General features: G+C 43.4%; 1 pseudogene; it reads left to right on the plus strand.

Moving 5' to 3' along the window:
- Nucleotides 1–2,784: 2,784 nt before the first annotated feature.
- Nucleotides 2,785–12,289, plus strand: LOC143380077 (vacuolar fusion protein CCZ1 homolog pseudogene; annotated as a pseudogene).
- The last annotated feature ends 766 nt before the right edge of the window (nt 12,290–13,055 follow it).

The following is a 13,055-nucleotide window of genomic DNA, read 5'->3' on the forward strand; positions in this document are numbered from 1 at the left end:
CCCAGCCTCCTCCCCAGTGGCCCTGTCACTGTGGGTGATGCATCCATTTGAGGGGACACGGGGGTGTGTGGTATGGCCTCAGAGACCAGGGCTGGGGCTGGCCACCAGGGAGCCAGCTGTGTCGGGGTGGGTGGTGGCCTGTGCAGGACCAGGCGCCCTAGAGCTCCAGGTCGAGGTTCTGGAGGCTCAGAGACGCCAAGCTCTGGCTTGGTGGCCTGTGGGGGGTGGCTCCTGGGGGCTGGTGCTATGGGTGGTCCCTGGGCTGGGCTGCTAGGGCTCAGGGGTGGATCTTGGCTGCTGGGGGTCTGACTTCTGTGGCAACCCTGTTCTGGGTTCTGGGACGCCTGCTGGGCAGTTCCAGTTGCTGAGGGAGCTGGAGGCAGCCTGTGGGGTGGCATCTCCTGCAGGTCTGCACCTGCGCAGGTCTGGGGCTGGCTCATTGGAGTTGGGTTCTGCTTTCGGGCTGCCTTGGGGCAGAGTTAGCCATAATGGTTGCTTCTGCCTCAGTTTCTGATTCCACTTTTGTTCCTGCGTGTGTGTGTGTGTGTGTGTGTCCTGCTGTATCATGTGCCCCATGGCCCTGGACCTTCTTGGACAGGAAAAGGTGGGACCTCCTGTCCCTCAATATTGACCCTAGGAATGGAATCATCTTCTGCACAGAAGGGCTGGGTGTTGTGAACTCAAGGCTGAGCCCAGGGGAGTTGCCCAGGAGGCCTCAGGCACAGGTCCTGGCAGGTGCAAGGACACCCCTTGAGACCAAGAGGGTCGTGGCCATCAGGACAGGGGCCAGCTCTGCAAGTGCCTGCTGGGAGAGCTCTGGGTGGAGGTGGGAATGGACCCACTGTCTTGGGGGCCAAGCAGGAGGCCAGTGTAGCTGAAACCAGGCGTGGTGAGTGGGCCGAGGTGGGGCAGATGTGCAGGGAGGCTGAGACGGGAGGATCAGGCTTTTGCTGGGAGCCCAGCGGGGGCTGCTGAGAGCACACACCGGCCAGGACCTGCTTGGGGACTTGCTGTGAGGGCAGCTGTCATCAGCCATGACACGGGCACACTCTGAAGCTTCAGGGGAGCCTTCTTGTGGAGAGAGGGCAGGGTCTGGAGGCCCCATGGAGCTTTCTGAGAGCCTGTGGCTTCAGAGGAACAGGCTGGCTTTCCCAGTGTGTCCTGGTCAGAGTGGGAACTTGAGTTCACGGGGTGCTGACATCCACCTGGACCTCCGTCTCCTCTTTGGTTCTGAGACCACATGACGCTTTCACCAAGTGTTGTGCTCCCAGGGCTATGGTGTGCCTATGGGAGAGAGGTGACCTGGAGGTACAGACCTAGAGGAATCAGCGTGGGCATGGTGGTGCCCACCAGGCCCTGGGGGCTGGAGGAGGCTCCTGTAGCTGACGGGAACCCAAATGGGCTTCCTGTAGGAGGTCATGTCTGATCTGAGTGCTGAGGATGCAGGAGCTCTGTCTGGAGAGGAGGCGAGAAAGATGTCCAGGCTGAAGGGACAGAGGTGCGGGTGGACACATCCTTTGGAAACTGGAAGGGATTTCAAGGAGCTGGAAGGGTGTGTTTGAGGCAGGAGCCCCAGGCCACCAGAGGGCTCATGGGGAGGTTGGTGCAGGGGGGCAGGCTTTGCCAGGGAGCACCGAGCACCCCACCCTTCATGCATGTGGTCCCATGACCCCAGGTGGTAGTTTCTGATTATCTTCTGTATTTTAGTAGCATCTGTGGTGATATTTCCATTTTCATTATGGATTTTTATAATTTGAGTTTTTTTTCCCCCTCTCTTTTGGTTAGCTTGGCTAAGGGTTTGTCAATTTTATTTCTTTTGTGAAAAAAACCAACTGAAAAAAATGATGATGATAATGATGACAATGATGATTAGTAGTAGGGGATTGAACCCAGGGGCACTTGACCACTGAGCTACATCCCCAGTCCTTTTAAAATTTATGTTAAGACAGGGTCTTGCTAAGTTACTTAAGGCTCACTAAATTGCTGAAGCTGGCTTTGAGCTCGTGATCCTCCTGCCTCCTAAGTTGCTGGGATTGCAGGCGTGTGCCACTGCCCCTGGCTTGATAAAAAGAGATTCTTCATGAAAAATTAAGGGATCATTTTCCCTGAGATGGTCAAAATAATCAATGAGCATATATGGTCACTGTCTATGCCCAACGTCCTTTCCATTTCTTCTTGAGCTCTGTGGAGAGTAAGGGCCGAGTGTGAGAGCCAGGGTTGTTAAGCCTTGCCTCTGTTTGTGTTGCTTACCAAGTTGCCAGTGGGAGTTCAAAAGTTCTTCGCTTCCCTTCTCCCCAGTGTGAGGTGGGATGGGATGGTGACTCTATCTGCAGGAGTTTGTCTGCACAGACAAGGTGGAGGCACTTCCTAGGTGGCCACTGCAGAGTCTGGGGGTAGAGCTCTGGCAGGGGCTTAGGTCCAGTCAGGACTCAGGGGCTTTGTTGGTTGGTGACTGCTCTGAGACATTAGGTCACCCCTAGGGCCTGGCAGTTGCGGAGCTCTGCTGGAGTCTGGATCTCACTAGGATTCTACTGGTAGGGATGCCAACCCTTCACCCCCTCTGCTGCCCATGAACACAGCCTTCCCAGGCTTCCTAGGGTTATTCCTTGAGTGTATTTACACCCACCTCATCAAACTCCAGACCCCCTTCAGCTGGTCCTGGGAGCTGCTGGACTCACGGTGGGAAGTTAGCCAGGCTCCCCTTCGCTTTTCTGACTTGAATCCCCCTGGGTAAAATATTCTCTGTGCCTTTTCACTCTTATTCTGTTAGGTACCAATTAGATCATGGGCAAGTGCTTGCCAGGACATGTAGCTGTCTTTGCTCAGATCTCCCGGCTCCTGCAGCAGCTGCTGCAGTGTGGCCACCTCATGATGGCTCCTACCTCAGCTCAGCTGGGAAACGTGGTGAGGGTGCTTTTCATGCACCAGTGCACAGCGCAGCCTCTGCCTCAGCTCAGGTCAGGCTGATTTCTGGTCTCAGGATTTTCTGGACTTAATCTATCTGTGTTTCTTTGTGTCTTCCCTCCCTCTGCACTAAATGAGCACCGAGGTTGCTGCTGCCACAATCAGCTTGGTAGTGTTTTTTCTTTGTTTAATGGACCTAAATTTCTGAGTCTCTAAGACACCCCGGATGGTCCAATATTGAGTTTTAGTGAAATCTCTCTTCCTCCCACCTCACAGAGGAGCAGTATTCCTGCTGCTTGAATCCTCTATCATGGAGCGACAAGGAACACAGACTTCTTCAATCTCTGTTGGTGTTCCTTCTTTAAATGGTAAAATTCACCAACTGGTCTTGGTTTTTCTTTGGGGGAGGTTTCTGATTGCTAATTAAGCCTCTGTCTGTTTTATTTATTTATTTATTTTAAAATATTTATTCACAATACCTTTATTTCACTCATTTATTTTTTACGTGGTGCTGAGGATCGAACCCAGGGTCCTGCACATGCGAGATGAGTGCTCTACTGCTGAGCCACAACCCCAGCCCCCACCTCTGTCTATTTAGACTTTCTAGGTCCTCATGATTCAATTGTTAGGTTTCTAGGAATTTGTCCATTTCACCTGGCTTATCCAATTTGTTATCTAATTTGTAGTACAATTTTTGATTCATAAGTCTTGCATAAAATTGGATAGTTAGGTAAAATTGGAAGTAATTTTCCCTTTCATTTCTGATTTCATTTCTCTTTTATTAATCTAGCTAAAGAGTTGTCATTTTTTTTATTATTACAAGGAACCAGCTCTTGGTTTCATTGATTTTTTCTCTGTCTTAATCTATATCATGTTCTTCTTTCTGATAGTTTTTAGTTTAGTCTTTTATTTTTCTAGTTCTTTAACTTGTGAAGCTTGTTTGTTGATTGAGACCATTCTTTTTCAAGCTAAGCATTTACAGCTATAACTTTTCTCAGTACCATTGCTTTTGCTGTATTTAATAAATTTTGAGATATAGAGTTTTCATTTTCATTTATCTCAAGATATTTTCTAGTTTCCACTCAGATTTCTTCTTTGCCCCATTGGTTAAGAGTGAATTGCTTGAGGTCATCATATTTGTGAAATTTTCTGTTTTCCTTCTCGTATTGGTTCCTATTTCTATTCCATTATAATTAAAAAAGATATTCTATATAATCTCAAGGTTTTTAAATTATTAAGTTCTGCAGACTGGGGTTGTAGCTCATTGGTAGAGCGCTTGCCTAGCGTGTGTGAGGCACTAGGTTTGATTCTCAGCACCACATATAAATTAAAAAAATAAAGGTACATTGAGAACTAAAAAAAATATTTAATATAAAAGTTCTTTTTAAAAAAAATATTAAGTTCATGTTTTGCATTTTGAATTGTTTATTCTAGAGAAGAATGCACTTGAGAAGAATGTGTATTCTATTGTTTTCTGGAATGTTCCATGAATGTCTGTTAGTTCTGAAGTGTCATTCAAAAGTCCCCTATTTCCTTATTAATTTTCTCACTAGTTGATTTATAAATATTGAAAAGTGGGGTATTAAAGTCTTCTCTATTCTAGACCTGTCTATTTTTCACTTCAAATCTGTCAATGTTTGTTTCAGGTATTTAGAAAGTCCGATGCTTGGTGTACATGTTTATAAGAGTATATCTTCTTGGAGAATTGACCTCTTAATCACTATATATTGTCTGTCTTTGTCACTTTTAAGTTTTTGACTTAAAGTCTAATTTGTCTGATATTAGTGTAGTTTTTGGTTACTGTTTGCTGAGAACATTTGTTTCTTACTTTTACTTTCAGTCTGTGCATGTCCTTAGATCTTAAGTGAGTTTCTTGTAGACAGCATATTGTTGGGTCTTGGTTTTCTTTTTTCTTTTTTTCCTGATTTTCTTTAAATAATCACTTACCTATGTCTTTGGATTAAGGAGTTTAATCCATTTATATTTAATTACTGATAGAAAAGCGAATTTGACATATTTGTTTCCTGTATACTTTGTAGACTTACTTCCACCCCAAGGGCCCCACACACACCAGGCAAGGGCTTTACCACTGAGCTGTACCCCTAAACCCATGTAGTTTTTGTTTGTTTGTTTGTTTATTTCTTATTCCTCCATTACTGCTTTCCTTTGTGTCCAATTGATTTTGGAGGTGACATATTTTATTTCTTTCTCATTTACTTTTCTGTATAATCTATATTTACTTTCTGCTTGCCATGGGGATTACATATAATATAAAAGTTATGAAAAATCTGTCTTAAATTGATAACAGCTTAACTTCATTTGCATACAAAAACTATAATCCTTTCCTCTCCCACTTTGTTATTGATGTCATATATTACATCTTTATATATTATATACCCAATATACATTGTATATGTAATTTTTTGGTATTTTGTGTATTTATTTTAAATGTTTCAGAAAATAAATATGGAGCACAAATCAAAATTATAATGCTATTTTATATTGTCCATATCTATGTCTATACTGGAGAACTTTATATTTTTCTGTGGCTTCTATTTACTGTATAGCGTTTTTGTTTTTGTTTTTGTTTTTGGTTTTTTTTTTGGTACTGGGGATTGAACTCAGGGGCACTCAACCACTGACCCACATCCCCAGCTCTGTTTTGTATTTTATTTAGAGACAGGGTTTCACTGAGTTGCTTAGCAACTGTTGCTGAGGCTGGCTTTGAACTCACAATCCTCCTGGCTCAGCCTCCTGAGCTGCTGGGATTACAAGCATGTACCACCATGCCCAGCATTGTCTGGTATTTTTTCATTTCAACTTGAAGGACTCTCTGTAGCATTTCCCATAGGTCAGGTTTAGTGGTAACAAATTCTCTTCCCTTTTGTTTTTTCTGTGAATGTTCTCTTCCCCATACTTGGGGAAGAGATATAATAAAAGCTAAATACTAAGAGATAAATAAAAACTAAATACTTTCCAAATATGAGGAAAGATATAGATATACAAATCCAAAAATCTCAATGAACTCCAAGCATATTAAGCCCAAAGAGATTCACAGTGAGACACATTATACCCACACTGTCAAAAGACAAATAGAGAAATCTGGAAAGCAGTACAAGGGCTATAACTCATTCTACCCAAGAGATCCTCAATAAGACTAGTAACAGAGCTTTCAGCAGAAAACTCACAGGCCAGAAGGAAGCAGGATGATGTATTTAAAGTTCCAATAGGGGAAAGAAAAAAAAAAAAAAAAGACAACTGAGAATTCTACATCTTTTAGTTCTTTGAAAATATTTAGGACAGTTATTTAAGTCTAATATGTGTGTTTAATCAGATGGTTTGTGGAGATCTGTAGTTTCTTTGAATAGGCCACGTTTTCTTGTTTCTTTGTGTGTCTTGCACTGAAGTTTGTGCATTTGAAAAAAATATCCACCTCTCCCAGCCTTTTCAGACTGGTGTGGAAGACCTCCACTGATTGTTGGGCCCCTGAGTTTTGTAATCAACCCTTGTTAGGGGATTAAGTCTTCTCAGATATTTTCTGGACATGTGTTCTGTGGACTTGTGTCTGTGCTTTTTAAAAAAACATTCATGGCTGCTGTTGAATGTCTTAATTTCTCCCAGGTCCCACTCTGGACTTTCTCATGGCCTTGAGTGTCCTACTTATTCATCCCCCAGAATCTCTTGGCCTCCGCATCCCTGGATCCCCAGGTCCCCAGGGGTTTTCACACTCCAGGGTGCTCACCACTGCCTTCTGTGGCTTCCAACAGTCTGAGATCCAAACTGCCACCAGTCCTCCTCTGTACGCCGAGGCAGGGGACACAGCACAGTCTCCAGGGTAGCTCCCCAGCAGATAAGAACATAGCATACAAATTCTACATTGTCCCTTCTGTCCCAAGGGTGAGATCTAGGAACTGGGCTACTCCTCCTGACATGCCATGTTGGGACAAGGGGGAGTGAGACCACCACTGATTCTGGATGTGGCGTTTTCTTGGTCGAGCACTTTCTTGGTTGTTACACATGTTTGATTGGTTTCCAGAGCTCCTATGCAGTCATTTTGGTCACTTGTCACTTTCAGTTTCTATGGAAGAAGAAGGGTCTGGAGCTTCCTAGGTGGCCAACTTGCTGAGGTCTCTCCAGACTGTTTTTTAGGTATGACACCAGAACATGACCCATGAAAGAAAAAAAAAATCAGTTAGTTGGACTTTCTTAAAATTAAAAACCTCTGCTTTGAGAAAGACATTGTTAAGGAAACCAAAAGACAAGCCACAGATTGGAAGAAAATATTTACAAAACATGTATCTGATAAGGGAGTGGTAACCTCATGTATCAAGAACTCTGCATACTCAACAAGAAAACAAACAACCCAATTAAAAACAGGCAAAAGATTTCCCTACATATCTCACCAAATAAGATGTCCATGTGGCAAACAAGCACATGAAAGATGATTATCATTGTCTATTACTAAAGAATTACAAGTCAACACAACTTTGAGATATTACTAATACCTGTTAGAATAGCCCGATTCCATAAAACTCAAAACACGGATAGCTGTCAGGGATACATGATAGCTGAAACGCTTATTGCTGTGTGACTGGAAAATGATACCCTCACTTGGGAGGATAGCTTGGCAGTTTGTTACCACACAATCCAGCCATTGTGCCTTTAAAGGTATTTATGCAAATAAAATGTATATTCACACAAACCCCAATATAAATATTTATTGCAGTTTTAATCATAATCACCCAAATCCTATATATTAGGCTTTTGTCAAAATGTATAGAACTTCACAACATAAAGAATGAATGGTGGGGGGGATGGGGACTGGGATATAGCTCAGTCGGTAGAGTGCTTGCCTCACATGGACAAGGACCTGGGTTCGATTCCCAGCTCTACAAAAAAAAAAAAAAAAAAAAGAATGAATCTAACTGTATGCAATATGTTAAGAAAGTCTCTTAGGATCCCAGGATAGAATACCAAAGGTGGCAAAACAATCTAACTGTATTGCAGGTACATGAAACAGTCTCACTGAAGGAGGAGGAGGAACATTGCCAACCTTAGGAACTTTGGAAATAAATATAGTCTGTAAGACCAAAGGCAAAAAAAAACATAAGCATGGTATTCCTAGTCGATCAAGTTGTTTCCAATGCGGGTAGGCATTTGCAATTCTGATACTGTATACTAGAATTGAACAGCTGAGTAAATGATTGGCAGACAGCGGAAGCCAGTTTTCTCAATGCTGGAGAGTCGGAGTTTATGCACAAGCAAGGACAGGAAGCTAGAATGAGCCAGATGGCAATGAATTAGAGTTGGAGGCTTCGGTATGAGCTCAAGTTTAGCTTAATATAGGTATAGACAGCTACATGTAGACATATATAGAAATCAATAGATATGTGTATAAACATGGTTATATAGAGAAATATAGTAGCAATGATTCACCAGTAGAAATGATCAGGCTTAGCATTCAGATCTCAGTCTCTAATACCATTTTCTTGTCTCCAAAGACTAGAAGTCTTTGAAGAAATCACTGATTCTAGGATTGGGAAGAAAACATAAAGGATGAATATTTTGGTGCCAGAAAAGAAAATGGAGGAACGTTCAGAACACCCCCTCCACCCAAATTCCACATTGATGGGGGATGTGACCAAGAGACACAGAACCAACTCCCAGTGTTCCCAGTGGCCAAAGCTAGAATAATTTGAACAGGGAAATAGATGAAGTAATAATGCATTATAACCTATAGCATAAAATAAAAATATATGAGGTCATACTTACATAAGTAAACAACTGAATAAATAAATGGAGGAGAAGACACAAAAATCTAATGCAGGCCTGGCATAGTGGTGCCCGCCTGTAATCCCAGCAACTCAGGAGGCTGAGGCAGGAGGATCATGAATTCATAGTCAGCCTCAGCAACTCAGCGAGGCCCCGTCTATAAATAAAATATTTAAAAAGCTGGGGATGTGGTTCATTGGTTAAAAGCGCCCCTGGGTTCACTCCTGGTAAGAAGAAGAAGAAGAAGGAGAAGGAGGAGGAGGAGAAGGAGGAGGAGGAGGAGGAGGAGGAGGAGGAGGAGGAGGAGCAGGAGCAGGAATGTATTTGGGCTGGGATTGTGGCTCAGTGCTTGAGCACTTGCCTGGCACGTGTGAGACACTAGGTTCAGTCCTCAGCACCACATAAAATATAAATAAATAAAAATTTTAAAAGTAAACAGATTAAACTCATCTTTTAAAAAAATGAAATCTCATGCAGAAGAAATCCAAACGATTACGGAGGTCCTCCACCATCAAGGAAGTGGCACATAACTTCTCCTTAAGCATGAGCTGCACAATAGTGACTTCATTCCAAATTTTACAGCCTCGAAAGGTTAAGAAAAGAGCACCTTTACCATGGAAAATCCCGACAGACCCCGCCTCAGCCAGGTGATGCAGGCCAACACGCACAGTGACGAGTCCTGCAGACAGTGGCAACTGTTCACAGGATATAGCGAAATGGCACTTGGCCCCTGGGGTCTTCCTCCAAGAACACGCAACCCTGGCCTGGTCCATGAGAAGCACACCAGACACAGCCCTCCTGAGGCACATCCGACCAAGAGCCCGACCAGCTTCCTCACAATCATCAGGGTCATGAAACTCAAGGAAAGTCTGAGCAACTGTCACAGTCCAGAGAGACCGTCGTACGTAATGACTAAACACAACGTCTCACTGAGTGGTATTCTGGAACAGAGAAGGACAGTAGGACCATCTGTGGACTTCAGCTGAGAGTGACCATGTATCAGTATTGACTCTAACAAGCGCACCATGTAAGAGAAATAACAGGGGACCCTGGGTGTGGGGCCTGTGGGAACCCTAGACTATCTTTGCAGTTATTCTGTAAGTCTAAACTGGTTCTAAAAATATAAATGTACCAACAAATAGAGGCACCATGTACTTACTTGCTATGCGTTTGGCCTCGTGCAATTGCTTTCTACCAGCCTTCTCTGGGATTGCCATCCCAGTCCTCTGTCTCATACTGGGAACTGAGATGAAGGGATAGTGATGTGACCAGAAGGCCCAGCCTGGGAAGCGCCGAGCTGGGGTTGAAGTCCAGGCCAGGCCAGCGCCAGGCTCTCCACAACGGTGATGTCCTTCAGGGGGACCACTCGGGAAGCACCAGCGGTACACAATTGGAGCATGTTTCTCGTGGCAGGAGGAAGAATACACACCATGAGGAAATTTGTCCTGTTCTAGTAACTGTAGGCGATGAGGGATCTGTTAGAGGATTCGACCTCTGGGTAGGTCGTTTGACTTAGGACTGGACAAGTCTTAGGACTTGATCCTCCCCAGATCGGACGGCGTGAGAATGCTGTCAAAGCAGGAGTGGAGGAGGAGACGTTCCCATGAACCTTGAAGAAATGGAAAAGATTATAAGCAGATCACCTAGGTGAAATGGACGGATCCCTAGAAACACACAACCGACTCGCGAACTAGGAAATCCAAATTGACCTATAACCGTCAAAGAGTTTGAGTCAGCAATCAAGAAACTTCCAACCAAGAAAAGCCCTGATTGAAACAGCTTCTCTGGCAATTTTAGTAGATGTTGGAAGAAAAATTAACACCAATCCTCAAACTTTTCCAAAAAAAAATACAATATTCTATTAGCCCAGTGTTACCTTGAAACAAAAGTCAGAGACAGCACAAGGAAACCATAGACCAGTACCTTGTATGAATATAGGAGGGAAATCCCCAGCTAGCAAATGTTAAAAGGATGGTACACTGTAAGCAAGGGGGATTTATCGTAGGAAAGCAACACTGAACATCAGTCAGTGTAATACACCACTCTAAGAGATGCAAAGCATTTGACAAAATCTAACACCCTTTCCTGACAGAAACACTCAACCCAATATGAATTGAAGGGAACTTCTTCTGTGATAGAGGACACCTGTTCAAATGCCACAGTTAGCATCAGATCAAGGGAATAAGACTGAAAGCCTTTCCGCGAACATCAGGCAAAAGACAATGATGTCAGCTTTTGTCACTTTTACTCAACATCAGATTGCAATTTCTAGCCAGAAAAACTAGTAAGAAAAAGGAATAAAACGAACATAGTCACCTCCAGCTACTGTCTCTGGGTGGGATGAGGGAGGAGGGGGCCGGGACAGGGCGTGGCTGGCCTGGCTGGGCCTAGGCTTGTGACTCTGTGCTTCATCTGCAATCCACCATTCGGGCCACGCCAGGGAGGGACCTTTAATCCAACCAAATCTGCAAAATCTTGACGTACACAGAACTGCCAGTTCTTCAGTGAACCAGAAGGAAGTTTCTGGATGGTTATGGTTGTTCCAAATCCTACAATTGAAAAGCAAAAGTAAAATTGGAAAACCAGGAGCGGCTGCGGGACCAGGATTGCGGTCTAGGCTGCAGCCATGCCACAGCTCGCACAGGCCTTGGTACGGGACATTTCTGAAAGTGTGGAAGATGGAGGTGTCCAGCTCCTCAAAGACAGATGAGAGGGATTTTTTCGTTGGTCTTTGCGAACGCCACATTTGCCGACATGTGTCCTACTTGACATTTGTCGTGCAATCAGCTTCTTTCCATTGGATAAAATGACTTATATGAAAATCCAGGCCTTTATTAACAGAATGGAGAAAAGCCTGAATATAGTCAAATACACTGCATTTCTCCAGCTATCTGGAGTGGATTAGAACAAGACGACTTGGGAATTTTGTACAAACACCCCCCTACTTACTCTCTGTTTCCCACACATGTGGAACCTGAGTTGGCAGGAAGGAATTCTCCAGTCAGCAGAAATGTCAGGGAATCTTCAACCCCGTTTAAGACTTCTTACTGGACCCTTGAACCTTAATAATCTAGAAGCAAAATGTGGATCCCCCAAATTCTTGTAAATATAGACACGCTTATGAAGAGCTCTGTTTAATTGTTTATAAGGCCCTGTGTGGCTGTGTGCTTTATGATCTGTGTCTCCATAGAGCCAACACCGGATTTTTGTGGAAGACTGGATAGCACTGTTGGGCTCCATCTGATGTTTGTGAGCAGTTTAACATCAACAAAAGAATACTTGGGTCTGGAAAAGGTGCACAGTTCATCTATTTCAACCACGTGAAGTTAGCAGAGAAAATTCACATGAAGCAAACGCACAGAGCATCACGTATATTTCTTCATCCAGATTTGATAAAGATTCTAGGCGATGCCAAATGTGATTTTACCAGGGCAGAGGAAGACAAAGGAATCATGAAAACTGAGGGGATTATTGGGTCGCTGAGGAAAAGTCTGATCAGCAAAAGCTATGTGTTATTTTGAATTAAAAAAAAAATGCTAACCTCATTGAAGTCAAGAAAGGCAAGAAACTTTGTACCATGCAGTTCCATAGCAGCTTCACTTGGAGTGACTGATAATGGCTCGTGGAAAACATCTTTTAAAAAACTTAGCAAACATTTTGTTTAGCATTGAAAGTTCTTGGTCACTTATTGACTGGATTAATGACAATAGTAAAGCAATACTTGCTTTGAAGAACCAAATTTCTACTCAGTCTGATGGTCCCCTGAAATTTTTAGATTTTTTAAAAAACTTTTTTTAGTTGTAGATGGACACAATACCTTGATTTTTATTTATTTTTATGAGATGCTGAGTATCGAACCCAGTGCCTCACATATGCCAGGTGAACACTCTATCACTGAGCCACAATCCCAGCCTGAAGTTTTTAGATTTTAAATATTTATGTGGAAATTCTTAAAGGGAGCTGGCTATCTCTCTCTTATCCCATTATTCTGACATTACGTGAATATTTTACTGAAAAACAAGGCCAATAAATTGTATAAAAAAGGAAAAAATATATCCAGGTTGGAAGAAAAAAGTAAAAGTACTTTTGTTCAAACTTGTAAGATAGAAATCAACTTACAGCTTGGTGCTGTGGTGCATGCTTATAATCCCAGCAGTTTGGAAGGCGGAGGCAGGAGGATTGTGAGTTCAAAGCAAGCCTCACAACAGCGAGGCACTGAGCAACTCATTGAGACCCTTTCTCCAAATAAAATACAAAATAGGACTGGGGATGTGGCTCAATGGGTGAGTGCCCCTGAGTTCAATCCCCAGTCACCCCCCCAAAAGAAATCAATGTACAAAAGTAGTTGTCTCTGTGTACTAAAAATGAATCATTCAAAA

The sequence above is a fragment of the Callospermophilus lateralis genome, chromosome 14 (genome assembly GCF_048772815.1).
Source record: "Callospermophilus lateralis isolate mCalLat2 chromosome 14, mCalLat2.hap1, whole genome shotgun sequence".
Lineage (NCBI taxonomy): Eukaryota > Metazoa > Chordata > Mammalia > Rodentia > Sciuridae > Callospermophilus > Callospermophilus lateralis.